At 41.1% G+C, this 20,195-nt stretch overlaps 1 long non-coding RNA gene across 2 annotated transcripts; it reads left to right on the top strand.

Moving 5' to 3' along the window:
- Positions 1-25: 25 nt before the first annotated feature.
- On the top strand, positions 26-19,171 carry LOC112484023. Of its 2 annotated transcripts, XR_003047858.1 has the most exons (4): positions 26-113; positions 2,612-2,722; positions 18,710-18,812; positions 18,934-19,171. It is a non-coding gene; the product is annotated as an uncharacterized LOC112484023 (long non-coding RNA). The 2 variants fall into 2 exon arrangements; XR_003047859.1 differs by lacking the exons at positions 18,710-18,812; positions 18,934-19,171 and adding an exon at positions 10,733-11,318.
- Positions 19,172-20,195: the final 1,024 nt, after the last annotated feature.

The following is a 20,195-nucleotide window of genomic DNA, read 5'->3' as shown; positions in this document are numbered from 1 at the left end:
TTTTTACTCTTTAATGCCACTCACTGGACGCTTACCGTCCACCAGCGATTGTGTTAAGCACGCATTTACTTCGTTGAGTCAACATGTATTTATTGAGCGCTTCGTACATAGCGGTAAGCAAGGCACACTAGGTCCCTGTCCAACAACCCCAGGAAGTCCATATCCCCATTTTACCGATGGGAAAACTGAGGCTCAGATCAATCAAGTCACTTGTCCAAGATCATGCAGCTAGGAAGTGGCACTTTTGCCCTATGTTTCACCTCTATCTCTTTTAACTTCCCTTCAGGGGTGACTTTGACGGGAGGAGAGAAATTGTGAACACATTTTTCGAAATTTGTCCACTACCTCCTATTTTCCAATTTGGTATGCTTATTTTTTTCCCCAGAAAGTTTTTAGCACACACCTGGGTACAAGTCCACCTTATGACTTTCGTGGGTTCTAGGCACTTTTGCCTTGTACTTGTGGGTCTATATGTATAGTTCATAGTGTAGAACTGCATTGGTATAGATGAATATATTAATGTTGTGTAGCGAAACATTTTCTTCAACCTAAAAGTTCATTTTTCTCTTCTGATTTTAAAAGAACTTAAAACATTATTGTGGGCCCCTAAAAGTATTATGGATACTTATCCTAATGGATAAGACCACTGCCTCAGTCCCCCAAAATGAAACTCGAGCTCGCTCTTGACATTCAAGATCTTTCATAAACTGATTCTGCCATGGGCAAGTGAGATTTCATTGGAAAGCTATATGGCAATTTACAGATCTTATTTTCAGAAGAACTCAGGTGCAAATCCCTGCTCTGCAACTTTCTAATGATATGTTGCCATTGGGCAGGTCATTTGATTTCTCAGATTCTCAGACTCTTCTCCAAAATAAGGATGATGATACCGATTTCATATGGGTCCTTGTAAAATTAAATGAGATAGTATATGCAAGTTGCTTGGCATATAAGAATTTAATACATGAGAATCATTATTACAAGATAATCTAATATAAAGTAATATTGAAATCCAGCTCTATAGGTCTATGCTTCTATTCCCATATTCTTTAATTCTAATAAGTATAGTTGTTTGTGGTCACAATTTAAAATCTCTGAAGTCAAGAAATTTGCCAATGGCAAATAGAGAAAGCTGTGAACCAATTGCCATTATTTGTTCAGCTATGAACTTAGGCCTGGCCAGAAAGTTTCTGTATATTCAGTGGTCACCTGAATTGACATGCATAGCTAATGCTTATTGAACACTTATTATGTGCCAGGAAGCATCCTAAGAATCATGCATATTTTCTTATTTAATCCCTACAGCACCCCCATGAAGTCAGTACTACATTCACCTCATTTTATCAATGAGAAAAGTGAGTGTCATACAGGTCTAAAATTATATAGCTAAAAATTGGCAGTGCTGGGACTTGAACTCAAGCATGTATGACTTCAGAGCTCCCATTCCTAAGTATCACTCCATACTTCATCCCTTATTTGCATTTGTAGCAGCTTAGATGTAGATACCTAATTGTTGCTTAAGTCTCTGTCAAAGACATTACACTTTGATGCAGCATTAAAGGGAAACATTGTGAGTATAGAGTGCCTGTCACATGCTAAGCAATGCAATGAAAGTAGAAATTGTCAATTCTTGTGATAAGTCACAGAATTTTCAAAGTTAGGAGAGACTGTGTGTGACCAATTGCAGCATAAAGAAGAACTGTCTGGCCAAACATGTCAGGGTTTCTAGGTAATTTTTTTAAAGAACTGTTTATATGAAAAGAGATGTATCACAAAATATTAATTGCAGCACTGTTTGTAATGACAGAAGACTAGAGACAGACTATCACTAGAAAGCTGTTATAAATTCTAATACATATATATGATGGAATATATGCAGCAATTTAAAAGAATGAGGCACATGTGTATGGAACAATCTCTAAGGAATACTTCAAGTGAAAAATACAAGATGCAGAAAACTGAATAGTATGCTAACATTTGTTAAACTATAACAGGAGGAGAAAAAATATATATACTTTTGTAACTGGACATTGAGAGATTTTTCCTGTTGTCTTGAAACTGCTGCTGAGGCCCAAATCTGAATCAAAAAGTTCATAGTGGCCCACATTCTGCATTTAAAGAATTGCCAGTGGTTGAAACCAGCTATATTCCAGCAGGGCATTTGAAGAGCCATTATTGTTCTTTACCAGCCCTTTCACCAACCTCTCCTCCCCATCTATTCCTCATTCTCACCCCTCCCCTCACAGACAAACCATCACCACTAAATAGTGGAAAGAAAGAATGAAGAGATGGGAAGGAAGTCAGCATTTAGAGAAAATGCACTGTTCTGAAAAGACACTCATCCCTTCCTCGCCCTTCATGAGAATCACCAGTGAACATTGGGTGTGCCTACAGGAAGAAGAGACAGGGAGACCACCCTGCCCCCAGCTGCCATATATGTTTAGGCAGCAGGCTTACTGATCTCCTCTGCCCTATTGCTTCCTAAGAAAGGGAAAGCAAATGGAGAGAGACCACATAGCAAGGGACTTGGGATGGCATGGTGGATGGGTCTAGGTGGTGGAGAGGGACTAAAACTGCCCCTGCCATGTTCACACACACCTTAACTTCCCAGTGCTAGATTGGTGGACAGCAAAGAGGTGTTCAAGCTGGCAGTCAGCTAGAAGATACAGCAAATGTATGAAGGGTCACCCATTCCTAGAAGAGATGCATGAGACCACTCCAGGTACTGATTCTTTGTCATAGCCACCTGTTCTTGTTTCATTTCTACCTGTTTTTATTTTAAAAGTTCTTTCATAAAAATAGATGTTTTTCTATCTTTATCTTTTTCCAGAACCTAAACTTTTAAGTCATTTTCAGATCTCTCTATTGTGTTTATTTAAACCAAATTAATTCATCTCTTTCTTGGTTTTACAAGGTTAATTTTATTTGTTAATTTTCTTAATGCATTTTAGGATTTTGGTTCAGAGGCTTATCTTGTATTGTAGTTTTTTTCTCTGTCTCTCTCTATGCTCACCCCTTTTTGCGTAGTGGTTTTGGCGTTGGCACCAGTCCAAAACCAGATATTAAAATATCGGCGCCCCAATTCCTTAGATAATATTGAAGATACAGCAGAACCAATGCAATTTTACTCTGAAATTTATTACCATGTGCATATGCTACCTAATTTAAAAAACTAATATATTTTCAAATATAATTTATTAACTTACAGTGATATATAATTCAATTAAGTAAAGACAAACAATTTAAAATACTAGTTTAATAATAAAAAGAAAAGGCAGTTGATACACTTCAAAATTTAGCAGGCTGACCAAGAAGTCAGAATCAAGTGCATGGGACTCTTTAGTCTCTGGATATGAAAAAGCATTAGATTTAAATGTACGATAGTTAAGAACAAAGTGGTTTATAAATATAAGGATACATACATGCTGTATTCAATGGTAAAAGAAATTGTGTGACCATTAAAATAGTCCCTTCCCCCCACATACCCATACACCTTGTACTCCCACAAGGTAATCCACTGGAGACCATCATAGGTTCTAAAGTTTGTCCAAAACAACAACAACAACAACAACAACAACAAAGATCACATAAGGTGAAAAGTGTACTTGAAAATGTCTCAGGAGAGCTCCACACTGGTGACTGATTTACTGTCTTTGAGTTTTTCGCTGGTGTTGGATCTGATAGCCATCTGTTTTGCTGACCAGCAGAAGAAATGGGTGGTTTAGATTTAGAGGCCATGTTACATGAAAATACACAGCTTTGAACCTACAAATCACACTCAGTGTGGCAAAATGACCATGCCACAAAATCCACGTGAGAACTAAGATCTAAGAAAATAACAGAGTGAACTCTCATCACATGCTTACTCCAAGGCTTACACTTATTTAGAATAAGGGAGAAAAGAGCAGTATTTAAATTTTCCTTATTGCTTTGTTGACCTTGTACATTTAGTTGAAATGATGTAGGTAGAGAGCATGTGTGATGTGACCCAACTGTATTAAACATGGTGACTCTCAACATGGAACAAAATAGGCCAGGTGCTGTTAAGAACTGATATCTCACCCTAGTTGCAAGTTAACAACTTAGCCTAATGCAGTTTCACAGGAAGAAGACATGAGACTTCCCAGGTCAGAGACAAAGAACTTCCTTATTCATAGCACTGCATGCAGCATGAGCATCAGCATATTTGCATGAGTTCCTGGATGTCTGGATGTCATAGTAGGGAGTAAGCCTCTGTCCTTTGCTCTGGAGGGAAACTATCTTCGAAGGTTATTTGCTCTACAGACATTCTTGGAAAGATAGTCTGGGGAAAATGACAGTGCCTGTACTTGCCAGAGTACAGAAACACAAGAGACCCATGGAAGGTTGTCTCCCAATAGGGGCAAGATTTTATTTTGTCGTATTATATTTGGTGGGCAATAAGTGAACCGTTTACTATGGAGGAAAGAATATGATTTTGAGAGCACACTGACCTTAGCTCTATTTCTAGCACAACTTTTTATTAGCTATGTGACCTTAGTCAAATCACTTAACTGCTCTGAGCCTCAACTACATAATGGGATAATAGATCTACCCCCACCCCAAAGAATTGTTGTTTAGATCGACTGAGAAAGTATAATGGAAAGAATTGGGCACAGTACCTGGAATAGTCTAAGCATTCAACAAATGCCCAAATCCTCGATTTTTCCCCATTCACTGATTCTCTCATACAATCAGATGCACATTTTGGCTTCTGCCAGAGCCCCACACCTTTCTCCCAAATCAGGAAGCCATTTCTTTGGTCTCTACTTGAGTTTGTTAAGGTACATGGGTTCAGATGATGTAAGTAAGAGACCAAAAGTGATAATGGCTTTCACGAGTTAGAGGTTTACTTCTCTCTCACACAGAAGTCTGGATAGGTAGTCAAGAACTGGTATCGCAGCTTGAAGGTGGCAGTTTTTAAGCTCTTCCTTAGTTGTTGCATTGCCACCCAAATACATAGTTTATATTTCATGGTTAAAAATACTCCAGCTGCTACCATCATGTTCCATTCCAGCCAGCAGAAAGGAAAAAATAATTGGATAGCACGCACCTTCCCTTTAATGTATGATCTAGAAGTTGTGCTCATCACCTTTGCTCACATCTCATTGATGAGTTGTGGCCACACCTAGCTGCAAGGGAGCCTGGGAAATTTAGTTTTTATTCTGGGGGAAGGATCATTAATAGAGAAAGAAAAGAATAGATATTGAGAAACAACTAGCCATTTCTGCCATACCACCCTTGTTTGCTTAAGAGGGGGCAGGCATTAGAGCTCAAAGGCCTAAAGAAGCTATAGTTACACTCTGAAGCCACCAAGGCAAGAAATGGAACCACAGTAGACCATGAATCTATTCGACCAGGGTAATTTCCTCAGGAGCCCATTTTGGGTAAATGGCATTTCATTTGCCTTGCCTAAGTTCTGTACAAGTTGAGGAATAAAACAAAAGCAAAGAGAAGCCAAAAGATTGCCTATGTTAACTGATATAAGCCAGATTGTAGAAGAGGCTTTAGACTAGTAGCTCTTAGTGAATCCCAGAACTGGGCTGCAAAGACTAGGTCAGGTACCCACCCTGCTGTATGGGGGTAGAGCCCCAGGAACACCTCCTTCCCAGTAAGAAGGACAATGCTGAGTTGAGCAGGACCAGATATTTTCAAATTCAATTCTTCCTCTACCCAGAATATACTCAGAAAAAAACCTTCCCCATTGAAACAAGAACTAGGAAAAAAGGGGTTCCCCTCTTCCACCCATGGTGAGCAAAGAGTGAGGCTTAGAAATAGCAGAGGAAACAACTTGTACAGCCCACAAAAACAAGAAGGACCCAAGTTGACAAGTCAGAAATTACCCAGCATTATAGTCAGACTTGAGTCCCAGCCTCGCCTTTTAGTAGCTGTGTGGTTTTGGATGAGTTCTGTAAGGTCTCTAATTCTTCGTTTCTTTGCCTCTAAAATGAGGAAATAGTAGTATCTAATTCCTCGGGTAGTCGTGAAGAAAAAAATGAGGTAAAGCATGAAAAGCTCTTAGCAGCGGACCTAGTAGTGAAGAAGCCTTCAGGAAAAACTAGCTGAGATTATTATTTCTTAGAGCCAATCAATAGGTCTGAAGCAGTTTCTCCATGTTAATTGGGAAAGAAAAAACCTTTATTTGCTATCATGGAATTCAACAGAGATCAGAGGGTTTCTGCAGAATAATAAACAACTAGAGAGAGAGAAGAGAGGAGAAGAATGAGAAACAGGCCTCTGCAGGCTTCTTAGCTTGTTTGAAAGCTTGTCTGGAATACGGCCCAGGGTAAACTGTGCTGGGCCTTTCCTTTCCCATACCCACTGTGCCATCTCAAACACACACACACACACAGAATCATAGACCAGCCAGTATTTATCCTTTACTACTGGCATTACTACTCCCTGTTCTCTGGAGAAGATCTTGCCTTTATAGATACATTGGTTAGGAGAGGCTAGGCTTTGCTGTGTAACAAGTGACCCAAAAATCTCAGTGGCTTACAACTGCAAAGGTTTACTTCTTGCTTATCCCTATATCCATGATGAGTCAACTACATCCCTATTCCATGTCATCTTTATTCCAGCACCCAAGCTGATGGAGCACTCTTCCTCTGTGGACAACTGCCAGATTTCATGGCAGAAAGAAAAGAGACATGGTGAACAACATGCTAGGTCTTCAGGCTTCTGTTCCAAAGTGACATACATCACTTCTGCTCACATTTCATTGGCCAAAGCAAGTCGTATAACCTCATGTCGACAAAGTTGGGGCACATAATTCTCCTCTGGGATGGTGAACATAGGTGAAGAGTAATCCAGTCTACCACAGTGAACTCCCTCCCCATCCAGACACACTCAAGTGCCATAGAGACAGCCAGCCACTGAGAGCCGTTTATTAGCTGACTGACCCTGGGCCTTCTCTGAGCCTCAGCTTTATCCTCTGTGAAATGGAGACAGTAGTACTTGTCCTGTGAAACTCACAGAGAAGCAGGAAGAATTCAGATGAGACCACAGATACAGATGTGGTTTGTAAACTGTAAAGTACCACACTCCCATGAGGCAGTTATATTATTATTATGAGTCTATCAGGAGAGAAAATGAAGCTTTTTTTTAGAGTACCTAGCCCTCTCTCTACCCACAGGAAGGATTTGCCAAGCTTATTAGCATATAACCCAATACCCTGTTCAGCATTTCACTCAGTCCTCACAATTACACAGCAAGATAGGGAACGTCATTAATCCATTTCACAGATGTGAGAACGAAGAGGTAAAATTGCTTGCTTGAGGTCAGATAGCTAGAGAGTGACAGAGTTAGGACTCAAACCCAGGGCCATCTGCTTTTGGGTTGCAACCAATAATTAAAAACAAAACAATGTGCTAAATAAAATAAAGAGATAATGTATAAAAAGTAAGTCTTACAGTGTCTTCAAACCTTGAGTGTTTTGAGTCACACAATAGTTCAGGCATTTGAGGGGCCTGATATTTCGAATAAATGCTTTTAGGTATAAATGTTAATTGAGGGTGGGATGGGAGTGGGCTAAATAAAGCACTGAATTGAGAATGAGGGCTTGACTTAGCTTAAACCAGCTGTATCACCTTAGGTAGGTCACTTACCCTCTCTGGGCCTCATTTTTCCCATCTGTAACGTACAGGTTGGGCGATCTGAGAGAACAATCCAGTCCAATGTTCCTCAGACCAAGAGGCCTCAGAATCTGCCAGGGAGGTTCAAGTAGGTTCTATTCCCCCTTGACCCCTTCCCAAAGTACTCCTCCCTCCCCCCGCCCCCCAAAAAAATCACATGGAAGTGATTTTTTGAAGGGTTTTATGGATGGGACTTTTGTTTAAAAACTGTAAAATTATTAGGATAAAGGAATCTGTGAGGTCTTTGATGTTGTGTGTTCTGAGAAAGCTGTAAGGTCCACCCATGAGAGACTACCCAGGGAGAGGGGTCAGGCAGCTCACTGAGCTAATCCTCCTGTCACCTTCTCTCCCACTGCATCAGTCACCTCCAGATATCTCAGGTTCTATGGACTATAAAACCCAGGTAGGGGCCTGGCTCTGGATAGAAGCGGAAAAAGGGATGGACATAGAGGAGCTGGGCGATCACACATCACAGTTAACAGGGCATTCACTCCTCAGTAATCCTCTCAGAGATTTACTCATCACTGCCCAGTGATTACACCTGGACTTGGGCTTCTCAGTCCTGCTCGCCGCAGCCCCTCAGTGCCCTCTTCCCTGTTTTTCTGCTCAAGCCCTTATATTGGCTGACAAGGAATGGTCAATAGACGCCTCATCTATAAAATAGGTATGGCGGCCCTTACCTTTTTGGATTGTTGTCAAGGTTAGGTATGTATATAAACTCCTTCTCCGCTGAAGCTCCCACCCCTCATTTCCACCCCTCGGCTCTCTCTGCCAGATGGCAGCTCCCTCCTGGAGGCCGCTGAAGCCTTCAAGTTTGATTCTGGATATAGTCCTGGCTACCCTGGGGTTAGGGGGATGTGGGGAAAGGGAGAATTTCCTCTCTTTCCCCCTTATTTCTTGCTGGCTTGTCTAATCAAATTGAGGTTAACAAGAGAAAATAACAATTTAATTACGTATGTATATATAGGGGTTCCATAAAACTATGGGGCCCAAGACAAATGGGCAGTTGAGGCTTACATGTCATCTTGAACTAAGAAGAGAGGGGGTGCGGTTTTGGACTTTAAAGGGGAGGAAGGCAATTCACATGGAGATGGAGAAGCATATGTTTGGTAAATAAATGTTTGCTGGGCCATCTTTAACAATGGGATGCAGAGAAAACTTAGATCGAAGGGGCCTTGCTAGGTTCTTTCCTGTCTGCCACACCTACTCCATATTTAACTATAGTTATTTATGACAATAGCTCCCTTCCTGGAGCAGGTCCCCTCTCTCAATTCTTTTAGGCTGTTAGGGGAAGGTCAAACAGGTTTTTCCTGTGTCTTTCATTTCTTAAAAATAACGAGCTTAAAATGATATCCTCGAAAGGACATATTTAGGGATGGCAAAACTCTGCTCCCCCTCAGAAGCTATCCCCTTCCTTGTGTTGCCTCAGTACAGATGAGGATTTAATTCTTTTAGAATCTCCAGAGCACAGGATCTGTAAAGGAAATGAAACTTTTGAGAGCAGATAGACTTAATTTTACAGAATTATTATACTTAAAAGTCCTTATCTCTCATTCTTTGGTGTTGCCAAAGGTCCTTTTCCCCTCCAGGTGTCAGAGAGAAAGCTAAGGAGCAAAGGCGGAATGAAGGAAGAATTCTTCCCTGCTTACATATTTATTCTGGGTTTTTCAGGTTTAATGTCTGACCTCCCTCACCCTGAGCTAAGGAGGAAAGGTGCCATTTCTGTTGGGTTCACTGCTTTATACCTGGTACAAGTATATACAAGATGTAAAAACCAATACAAAAAAAACCACGTTTCATGAATAAATGAACGCAGGGAAGCTGGGCTTCACTAGAAGTGACTGATGCCTTCAAGCAGTCTCCATGTTAGAACAATAGCTGGGGTCACTGGTTTTCAAAATTGAGAAAACTACTTCCTGCTCCCCACAATCCCTCTGTCTAGTCTAGTATCAAAATGAAAATGCTGGCAGGACAGAGCATTTCGGACGTGCTCCACAAGAGGGTGTAACAGGCCCACACCAGGCCCGCTCCCTGGCCAGAACTGGCCCTTAGTCATTGGTTCAACTTATGTTACTCAAGCAGATCTGGTTCTGCAGCGGTATTTGCTCCTCAGTCTTTTTTTAAGTTTCTCTTTTTTTCCAAGGAAGAAGTGAAGAAGCTTTTGGAGTCAGGAGGACTTGGATTAAAATCCTGGCTCTGTCATTTGCTGAGACATTAGAAAATGAGTTAGCATTCTGAGCTGCTATATTAATTAATAATTTGTAACTTATTCTCAAGGCCAGGGAATGACAGAATTATAGACTATTGGTGCAAGAAGGAACCTTCAGGATTGACCAGTAGAGTCCCCACATTTCACAGATGGGATCACTGAAGCCCAGGCTAGATCAAAGACCAAGTCTCTAAGCACTTGATCCGTGCTCCCTCTGCTACGCTCAGCTGCGTCCTTCAAAAATGCATAAAACTTAAGGGCATTCATTAGTAAAGGAATGAATGAAAAGATAAAAAGTCCTTTAATTAACAAGCATGCACCTTCTTTTCGAGCAAGGACTTTGAATCCAGACAAAAACACAGACCGCTACATTCATCAGCCAACTTCAGCGGTGACTAATTTGAGCAAGTTACTTGACCTCTCGTGCCTCAGTTTCCTCATCTCTGTAGGGGAGGGAGAACCAATTGGGGATAATACAGTACCTACCTCAGGGTGTTGTGAGGATTTGACAAGCTCATACATAAAGTGTTTAGTTCAGTGCCTGGTACCTAGTAGGCAAGGAATAGATATTAGTTCCTATAATCAGGTCATGTAACCTTTCTGAGCCTCAATGTTGTCATCTATAGAGTGTTTTTTTTTTTTTTTTTACATAGCATCATGGGCAGATTAAATGGCACAGCTCCAGCATAGGGCCTGGCTCATGGTAGTGATATAAAATGCAACATGTAATGATAAATATTACTTTATCTCCTCTTAAGAGATAAAGAATGCTCGCTTTTAAAAACAAAGCTTTTTTCCTCTCTCCGACTCCCCCATTGCTGCTACAGTAGTTGAGACCTTGCTTCTTTTCTCCTCTGGACTGTTGCTACAGAGTCTGCACCTTGGGAGGAATGAGCGATGTCACCTGGCTGGAGATTCACTTCCCCACTATTTCTGAGAATCTGGGGATTACGTCCATTTTCCACAAATCCATCCAGATGGAAGCTAACATCTGTGTGACCAGGCTGCTAGCTCTCCTGCTGATCTGTCTGCTGCTGCATTCTGCTCCTCTTTACTCAAGCAAAGACCCAGACTGCATGCAGTTCCTCAAAGCACACCTAATACCAGAAGGTTCAGCTTCAGGAATTTTACCAAAGCCTTCCTGATAGCATCCTCATCATTTTCATCATTAGTTCCTCTCAGAGAAGCCTATGGGCTAGGTTCTGTCAACATATTCCTTTGGCACGTAAGGACTCAGAGGTTCAGAGACATTGAAGAACTTTCCTAAGGTCGCTCAGCTAATGGGTAGGAGAGCAGGGCCCAAAGCATTTCCTAAAGTTTGGCTAGTATCCATGGTGGAACCAGAGCTCATTTAAGCTATTTCACACAAAGGCATTGAGTAACTGAACCTCATAGTGAGAGTTATTGTATTTTAGGTTACGTTCCATGCCTTCTGATTAAATCGAGGAAAGCCTCAAGTTGTGTCTGATGTCCTTTCAAAAGTTCTCTAACATGTGCCAGTCTCGCTTTCTAACAGAGAGCAGGCAACATGAATGAATGACATTGTTTTGTTTTCCTTATATTTAGAATGAATGACATTGTTTTGTTTTCTTTATATTTATTTTTACGGAAACAATGTTGATTTCCCATGGAGGTGGCCATATAAATGCTCTTTTAAAATATATTTAAGTTATTAAAAGTGAGTAGATTAACAGAAAAATATTAAGTCAACCGTAGTGTGGTTCATTAAAATGGCGAAAATTGTGAGATTTGGGGCCTCAAGGCTGGGGAATAGTAATAAGAAGGAACTTAAGACAGGATGCCAGAATCCATTGCTTGGTCTGACCTCTTCAGTCTCGAGGGGCCTCCTCTCTCCTCGGCTTTTGGCAGGGACCCCAAGAAGAGATCGTTTTCCCAGTCCAGCTCCAGCCCAGCCCCAAGAAAAGCCAGTCAACATCATAATACTCCAGACCCAATGGGAGTGCAGCCTTTCCTTTAGGAGGCCTTATTGTCCTAAATTTCTCCATTTCAAGAGGGAATTCCAATTTCTCTTTGCATAACAAAAGTCCCATACCACTGTTTTTCCTCAAACAAAAAAGAGCAACCAGTTTTCTCCTCAAATGCAATTAAATGGCCGGCAGCTTTTCCAACGCGGTCTATTAAAGTCCTGGTAGAGCCTTAGATCTTAAGGGTAGCCACCTTTTCCAGCCCAGCCCAGAGCAGATATTCTCCTCCCTGCTCTGAGCGAAAACTCTCCCTAAAGCAAGGCTCTGACCTTGGCCCTGGCATATTCCGTTCAAACTTGCCCGTTTCTCGAGGGCCAATCTCCTTGGCTAAGAATTTGGGGCCCTTCACAATCTGCCCGATACAATGAGGTAAGAATACATGGGGCTGGGCCTGTGGATACCGGGGTTCCAGTGCTAGGGGGACCCCTAATTTGCTGTGTGACCTCTGTAGGTTCCCACCCCTCACCCAGCTTTTGTTTTCCCACCAGTGGAAAGAAAGGATAGGTCTTTCTCAGAGCTGGCATTCTGTGGACTGTGGCTTGAGGCCGAATTAATTCGACCACCTCAAGATCAGAGAGGCTGAAAGAGCCAGAACTGAAGTCCAGCCCTCAAACTTGATCACCCCCCAGGACGTTGATGCCACTTCTGATTATGCCTGAGTGCCCTACGTCAGGAAAAACAGGTCTGCTGGGAATTAAGCTGGCCTCCCAATGTCTTCTCACATAAACAACCAACCACAAAGTGCCTTAGAGTAAGGCAGCTGCTTACGCTTGATCTCTCTTAACACTCTCCTCCCATCCCAAATGACTGGTTCTAGCCGCAGAGTTTTTTGGTTTGTCTTTTAAAAAGGAATTTTTTTTTTAATTGCTGTAAAACACATGTTGAGCACAAAAATGTTTGAACAATATAGAAATGTTTGAAGAAGAGAGTAAAAGCTGAACTATTACTACCCACCCCTGCCTGAGTGATCCTACATAAACATTTTTGGCTTCATCTTTCTAGGCTTTTCTCTAAGAAATATAAAGACATATCTTTATAATGAAGATAGGATCAGACTAGAAATACTGTTATAATTTTTTAAAAAGTAAAATTGTGACTCATGAAAATGTAAAATGGACACTTGTCAAAGATTTTATTTAACTCAGTAATTAATGAAAGAACCAGTAATATAATAAAGCCAGTTCGAAGGAGACTGATTAACACACACACACACACACACACAACCAAGAATGCATAAATAAATTTTCTGATAGATGTAAAGTTGGTTATTATCTTTAGTGCAATAAACTGATGTTTGAAATCATCTCTAAAATTGCACATTTACAGGATAAAATCAATTTGCATGTCTATGGGCAAGAGTAATTTGCATTATTATCACTTTTCTATAATTTACAGGGTTGTGACAGTCAAAGATAGTGAAAGACTTTGGCCCCTGTTGACTCAGGTAACCCCTAAAGATAACACCCAACATTTCATTGAAAGCACAGTCATTAAACTTACACAGTTTTTCACCTGAATATATATTGTGGCTATAATAGCTAATACTTTGGGGTTGCTTACTGTGTGCCAGGTATTATTGTAATTGTTGGATGTTATATCATTTAATCTTCACAACAAGGCTGTGGGGTAGATTATATGATCATTCTATTTTTACTGATGAAGGTACAGAGAGGTTACGTAACTTACCCAAAGTCACATAGCTAAGAAATGGTGAAGCCAGAATTCGAATACCTAACTACAACATTATATCATTTATTTATCCATCTTTCAATTGTTGGGCATTGGGTTGTTTCCAGTTTTTTTCTGTGATGAACATTTCAGTGAATATGTCATTCTCCACTTCTCAGAATTCCTCAAAGGGAATAGCTAGATCCAAAAATACGTGTATTTTATGTCCTTCAAAAAGTAGAATCAATGTACACTCCCATCAGCAGCCAACTTAGGAAAGTTTATTTCCCTGCATCTTTGCCAACAATGAGTAATATCAATCTTTTCAATGTTTGCCAGTCTGATAGGTGAAGAAAAGATTTTAAGGTGTTATTTTAATTTACTTTTTTTTAATCACAAGAATTCTTCAGGGCCCTTTTAGAAGGATGGTTGCCAGTCTCAGAGATCAGTTTACCTTTTGTTCCCCAGAGTAGAGCCATAAACTCAGAGCAAAGTGCCCAGTGGGGAAGGGACCTGTCCAGGGCCATCTTGAGTTAGGGACAGACCCGGGACTCTCCTCGGGATTCTCCGACTTCTCTCTGAAATAAAGAGAGCCTTCACTCGGGCCTCCCAGCCACCAGTGTTGCTTTTAGTCTGAATATCAGTGGGAGTGATGGAACCCATCAGAAGAAAGCTCTTCTTTAGATTAGTCAATGCAGATATAATTAGCTGGGCCATTTGAAAACAAAAAAAAACAAAAAAACCCTGCCTCATCACCAATGGACCAAACACTTAAGTATAAAAAAAATTTTATCGTAAAGTAAATAAACGGACTATGTGAGTAAATTTGTTCTCTGGTATATAAACCAAATCATGAAAGTTTAACAAATTTGACAATTTGACTAAAATATGTATGTGGCAAAAAAACAACAACAATAAACCACTACAAATGAATTTGAAAGACAAAAGGAGAATTTACACAAGATCCTAGTCTTTTAAAAAAACAAACATATCAGAAATTACTTAGGCATTCACCAACTGTTGGACCAATTACAGGATTAAAAAAGATAATGCCCGTGAATGTAGTTTGTTCAAAGGCATTTTTCCTCATTGTAGGCACAATTGTTATGGCTCTCATCATGATCTTTATGATTTCCAGCGATACAGTCAAAAGCCTGTGTGGAAAAGCACCAGACATGGGTGCAGGTGTGAAGGGGACTCGGGGGGGTGTCAGTCAAAGAGCTGGTGCTTCGAAACTAACCACCTAGGATTTGAATGCTGGCACTGCTGGCATTCACTAGTCCTTTGACAAGATAAATAATGGCTCAAATCCTTATCTTTGCATTTGTAAAATGGGGCTAGTGATACCCAGGTTCAAATTTGAGGAATGTTTTTGAGGAATGTTTTTGAGGAATCAAGATGATGAATGTGGATTGCCTAGCACAGAGCCACTTATTAGATAACCAAAAAAATATTTTGTCCTCCCCTCCCCCATTCCTTTCTCTGAGAACCCACAGAGATTCCCTGGACTTTCCAGTTCATTCAACAATGTTAATTTCGTGTCTATGCATGTTGGGTGCCGTGCAGGTGCTGGGGAGACCAGTGTGAATATGAAAGAGGCAGTCTCTGCCTTCCTGAAGTTTAGTCTCATGAAGACATTGGACACAGAGCAAATAATTTGGCAGAGATGTATTATTTACGATTGAGGGAGAGCTATGAGGAAACGAAACCCAGAGTGTAGCCGGAACTTTGGGAACGTTCAGGAAAGGCCTCTGAGGAAGGGAGCTGAAGGATGGGGAATTGCATTGGCCAGAGCTGAGGGAAGCCTTTCCTGGTAAGGCCTGAGCAGGAAAGACCAGGGTTGAACCTGGAGAAACCAAAGGAGGACCAGTGTGGCTGGAGCCTGGGTGGGACGTTTCCAGCTCAAGAATTCTAGTTCTGGCATCCCAGGTAGAAATCCATCCCGGTTTCAGTCCAGACATTCTGGAGCCAGGAACTCAGTACTTCCGAGGTGACCTGGTCCATCTGAGATTTTGTTGACGTACCCAGAAATTCAGGTGCAACCTGCTGGCTACTGTCCACTGCAGCTAGGAAGTAGACAACTGGCGCCAAGTTCTTCATCTTAACCTGATCCAATCAGCCACTCTCCTTTGCCAAGCCTTGCTCTTCCTCCTTTGGCATTTATCTATGTTGTAATCATTGGCTCATATGTCTTCTTCCACTATCTTAAGAGCTCCCTATACGAAGATAACATGTCTTTGTCCTTCCTCTGTCCCCAGCTCTGGCACAGACCTTGCATATATGATGTGCTACTGATTATATGTTTGTTGAATGAATAATAAATGATATTTTGCAAAGATTTAGTCATTTGATCTTAGGTAACTATTATCTCCCAATACTAGCTGTGTTTTATTGAGCATCTACTGTGCGCCAGACACAATTTGAGTATCTCATTAAATTGCTTTTTGGAGAGTGTTATTATTTTGCCCCCATTTTCTCCTCAGCTTTGTATGTTGAAGAAATGCAGATAAAGAAAAAAGTTGAAAGAACAGTACAATAAACGCCCATAGACCCTTCATCTAGATTTGGTCATTTTGCCACAGCTGCTTCATCTCCGTGTACATGTATGTACACACACACATACTTTCCCCCCCTGAATTATTTGAAACTTGCTGATATGATGACTCTTCACACCTAAGGTTTTTAGCACGTATTTCCTAAGAATGCTTCTCTATACAATCATGATGTCATTGTCTTAATAAATATAATATTGTACAATAATACCTAAAAAAAACCAGTCCCTGTTTGGATTTCTTCAGTTGGCCTGATTATATTTTTTATAGCTTTTAAGTTTTCATCCAGCAGTATAGAAAACTTTTAATTATCATGTCTCTTTAGTTTCCGTTAACCTGGAACAGTTTCCCCCGCTTTTGTGTGTGTATCTGTGTCTTTTATGACATTGCCATTTTTGAAGAGTCCAGGCCAGTTGTTTTATAAAATATCCCACAACTTGAGTTTATCAAATACCTCCTCATTATTCAATCACATTATACATTTTTGGGCAAAAATGCTATTCAAATGATGCCATGTCTTCCTAGCGTATCATATCAGAAAGCATATGTTGTCAGCTTGTCCTACTATTGGCAATGCTAGATTTGATCACTTACATGAGATGTATATATTGGTCTCTGCCCTCAGTTCCTGGCACAGAGCTCCTGAAGCCCTTGTAAATTCCTAAGTGATAAGGACACTGGGAGCATCTCCTGTTCTAATATTTGGTATGACCCTGGGTCTTGGCACCGAGCTCCCGGAACCCTTGTAGTTTTCTGGGTGATGAGAGTGCCTTTTGTTCTAATGAGACAACTCTAGGTGGGCTCCTGGGTGGCTCCAGAATGTGGGCTGGTCACTGGAAGGACCAAGCCCCGATTAGAAGCTTGGATTATTTAGCCCGCTCCCTATTTGCTTGAGAAGGGAGAAGGGCTGAAAATGGAGTTACTGATTGATCCTGCCTACATGATGAAGCCTCCATAAAATCCCAAAAGTATGGGATTCAGAGAGCTTCTGGGCTGGTGAACTGATGCACACAAGGAAGGTGACATATCCCAAGTTCATGGGGACAGAAGCTCCTGTGCTCAGGACCCTCTCAGACCTCATTCTGTATATCTCTTCATCTATGTCCTTTGATATACTGGTAAACGTGTTTCCTTGAGTCCTATGAGCCACTCTAGAAAATTAACTGAATCTGAGGAGGGTCACAGGAAACTCCAATTCGTAGCCAAGTTGGACAGAAGTTGTGGGTAACCTGGGAACCTACTGCTTGTGATTGGCATCTGAAGTGGGGTGGAGACAGTATTGTGGGACTGAACTCTTAACCTGTGGGATCTGACACTATCTCCAGGTAGATAGTGTTAGAATTGAGTTAAATTGTAGACACCCAGCTAGTGTCACAGAGGACCCTACACATTTGGTGACTAGAAGTATTAGAAGTGTGGTGTTCTTTGTGAGTAGTGCAGGAGACACACGGGACTGAACTTTTTCTTACACACCTAGGTTAAGATGGTGTCCATCAGATGTCTATTGTAAAGGTACTTTTTTCTCTTTATGATTAATAAGTAGTTACTCTAAGACTATACGAATATTCTGTTTCCCAACAACTTTTCACCCAATAGTTTAAGCATCTATTGATGATGAATCGATAATGAATCAGTTATTATTATGGAGGTTGCAAAATGATTTCCTAATTTCTTTTACATTTATTAAGTTGACAATCTTCTTGATAGTAGAGTTCTCTCTCTGTTCTTTTTCTTTTTTTACGGGGGGAGGTTGAGTGTCACTATGCACTCATTATGGATTCTTTTTTTATTCAATGTATAGCAACTCTTTATTATCATTACTCATTTAATGTTTAAATTGTCCCACATTTGGCTAGCGAGAGCTGCTTTGATTTAGCTCCTGTGTGCCTTGGTGTGTCTCCAATGACTTTGAGTACTTCTTTGCTTTCTGGCACAAGATGTTCCAGATTCACCATTTACCCTTATTTTAAAAACGAGAAAAGAGGAGGCTTAGAGAAGTGAAATGGCGTGGCCTCTCACTACATTCAGAGATCTTGATTAAGCTCAGGACTCTGATTCCAAATTCCTGGGAAAGAGGCTAAACTGATAGACCAGCCATTCCTATAGTGCAAAAAGGACCTTATCAGGACGTGTGGATGATCTCAAAGCCAGCTGAAGCTGTAGCTTGCTCAAATAAGATGCAAACATTTGGATGGTAACTTTGAACATAGACAGCAATACATTCCAAGGATATTTCATTTATTGAGGAAGTTGTAATGTGGGAGATAAAAGCATAGTTTTCGGGGTGAGGAAGAACCAAGTTTTCCTTCAAGACTCAAGCAGATTCTGCCCTCGTGTGTGTTTTTGAGCAAATTACTTTACCTTGTTGAATCCCAGACTTTTCCATCTACAAAAAGATTCGTTCATACAAACTGCTTAGTCTAGTATCTGACACATGTTAAGTGCTCAATAAATGAAAGCTACCTTTACCAACAGTACTGTCGTTATTACTATTAAAATCTGAGAAAATTTTGTTTTTCAGTGGATTAAGGTGATAGAAAAAAACAATAGATTTGGATTTTGAAGATCCTAATCCAGCTCTGTGATCTTAGACAACCCTTGTCCCTATTCTCATGAACTTCACTTTCCTCACTTGTAAACCAGGGCTCAGAATCTCTCCCCTGCCAACTTCGTAGCATCACTCAACAGATTTCATGAGCATCTACTATGTGGAGAGTAATCATCGTCCTAATGCTAAAAGCAAAGGGTGAGTGTTGCTGTTCCTCTCCTTTAACACATGATTAACTGGCAGTTCAGAGCCAAAGCGTAGCATAGCAGGGATTCCGTCCAGCATTCCCTGATCTCCGTGCCTGTCCTCCTTCCTTTAGGTCATGGTGTTCAGAAGAGCTGAGGAGCGCTAAATGTGAAAACACTCTGCAAAGCTGCAGAGCCCTGTGAAGGTAAAAGTGTATTTCATTGGCATAATTACATTCTGTCTATGGAAAACGTAACTGGGAGGAGAGCAGAAGACTGGGCACATTTTTTTCTTCTTTTCAATCCTCAAGATAATTCAGGAGAGTCGTAGGTTGACGTTATTTACCAAGGACTCCTACATTTCAAACAATAACCGGGTGAAGGTAGCAGAGGTCCAGCCAGCCCAGAACCAAATGTCTCAATTGAAGAAGCTGATTAGAAAAACTTTTTGAAGCTGTAATTCATTTAAAGTACTATTTTGAAGAAAGAAAAGAGAAGAAGGAGGAGAAGAAGAAGAAGATGATTACCCAAACCCAGCAACTTAAGTGGGGATCCAACCTCTAGTCAGTTCAACTATTACCCAAACCCAGCAACTTAAGTGGGGATCCAACTTAAGAAGAAGATGATTACCCAAACCCAGCAACTTAAGTGGGGATCCAACTTAAGAAGAAGATGATTACCCAAACCCAGCAACTTAAGTGGGGATCTAGTCAGTTCAACCGAGAGCTAGAAAGTCAGGAGGGAAATGCTCCAGATCTTTGGCAGAGGGACCAAGAAGGCTGGCAGATGTTGTCTCAACTCTGGGTCCCCATGCACCCAGCTATAAATTCTACTTCTTAGGTAGGAAAGGCTACTGGGAAACTCTTTGCAGTGCCTGCCCCACTTCTGTGTCCTGGAAAGAGAGAGACACAGGGAACAGCCTCAAGTATGGGCTCCTGACTCAGAGTATGGATCACGCCCGGAGGAGAGCCAGCGGTTATTTCCCAGTGGACGCTGTGAGCCTCCACAGGCCACCCTGTAAGGCCAACTGCTTCTGGATCACCAGTGGGGCCCATTAGGTGGACAGTGAGTCCTGTGAGCATTAGGCCATTGCTACTTTTGCTGTGAAGTGAATTCCTTAATAAGAGTCAATGCCGTGTGACATACCGTGACTGGGTAAAAGCTTTTCATAAAGCCACGGGCTGTGGTACCAGCAGAGACAAAACAGACAGGGAAAGCAAATCCAAATAAAAAGTAAGTGTAAAATATTTCTGTGAGAACAATTTACCTGCTCCAGATAGAGCTAGTTACCTACCCCCTGAGCAAAATGCAGGGAGGGGTTGGGTACAAGGGAAAGTGTTATCTTCATTCTCCAGGAGAGGGAGATGCAGAGGAAAGCTGCAGACTGAAGGCAGTT

This window comes from Pteropus alecto, unplaced genomic scaffold, assembly GCF_000325575.1.
Source record: "Pteropus alecto unplaced genomic scaffold, ASM32557v1 scaffold226, whole genome shotgun sequence".
Lineage (NCBI taxonomy): Eukaryota > Metazoa > Chordata > Mammalia > Chiroptera > Pteropodidae > Pteropus > Pteropus alecto.
This window is presented reverse-complemented; position numbering and strand designations above follow the sequence as displayed.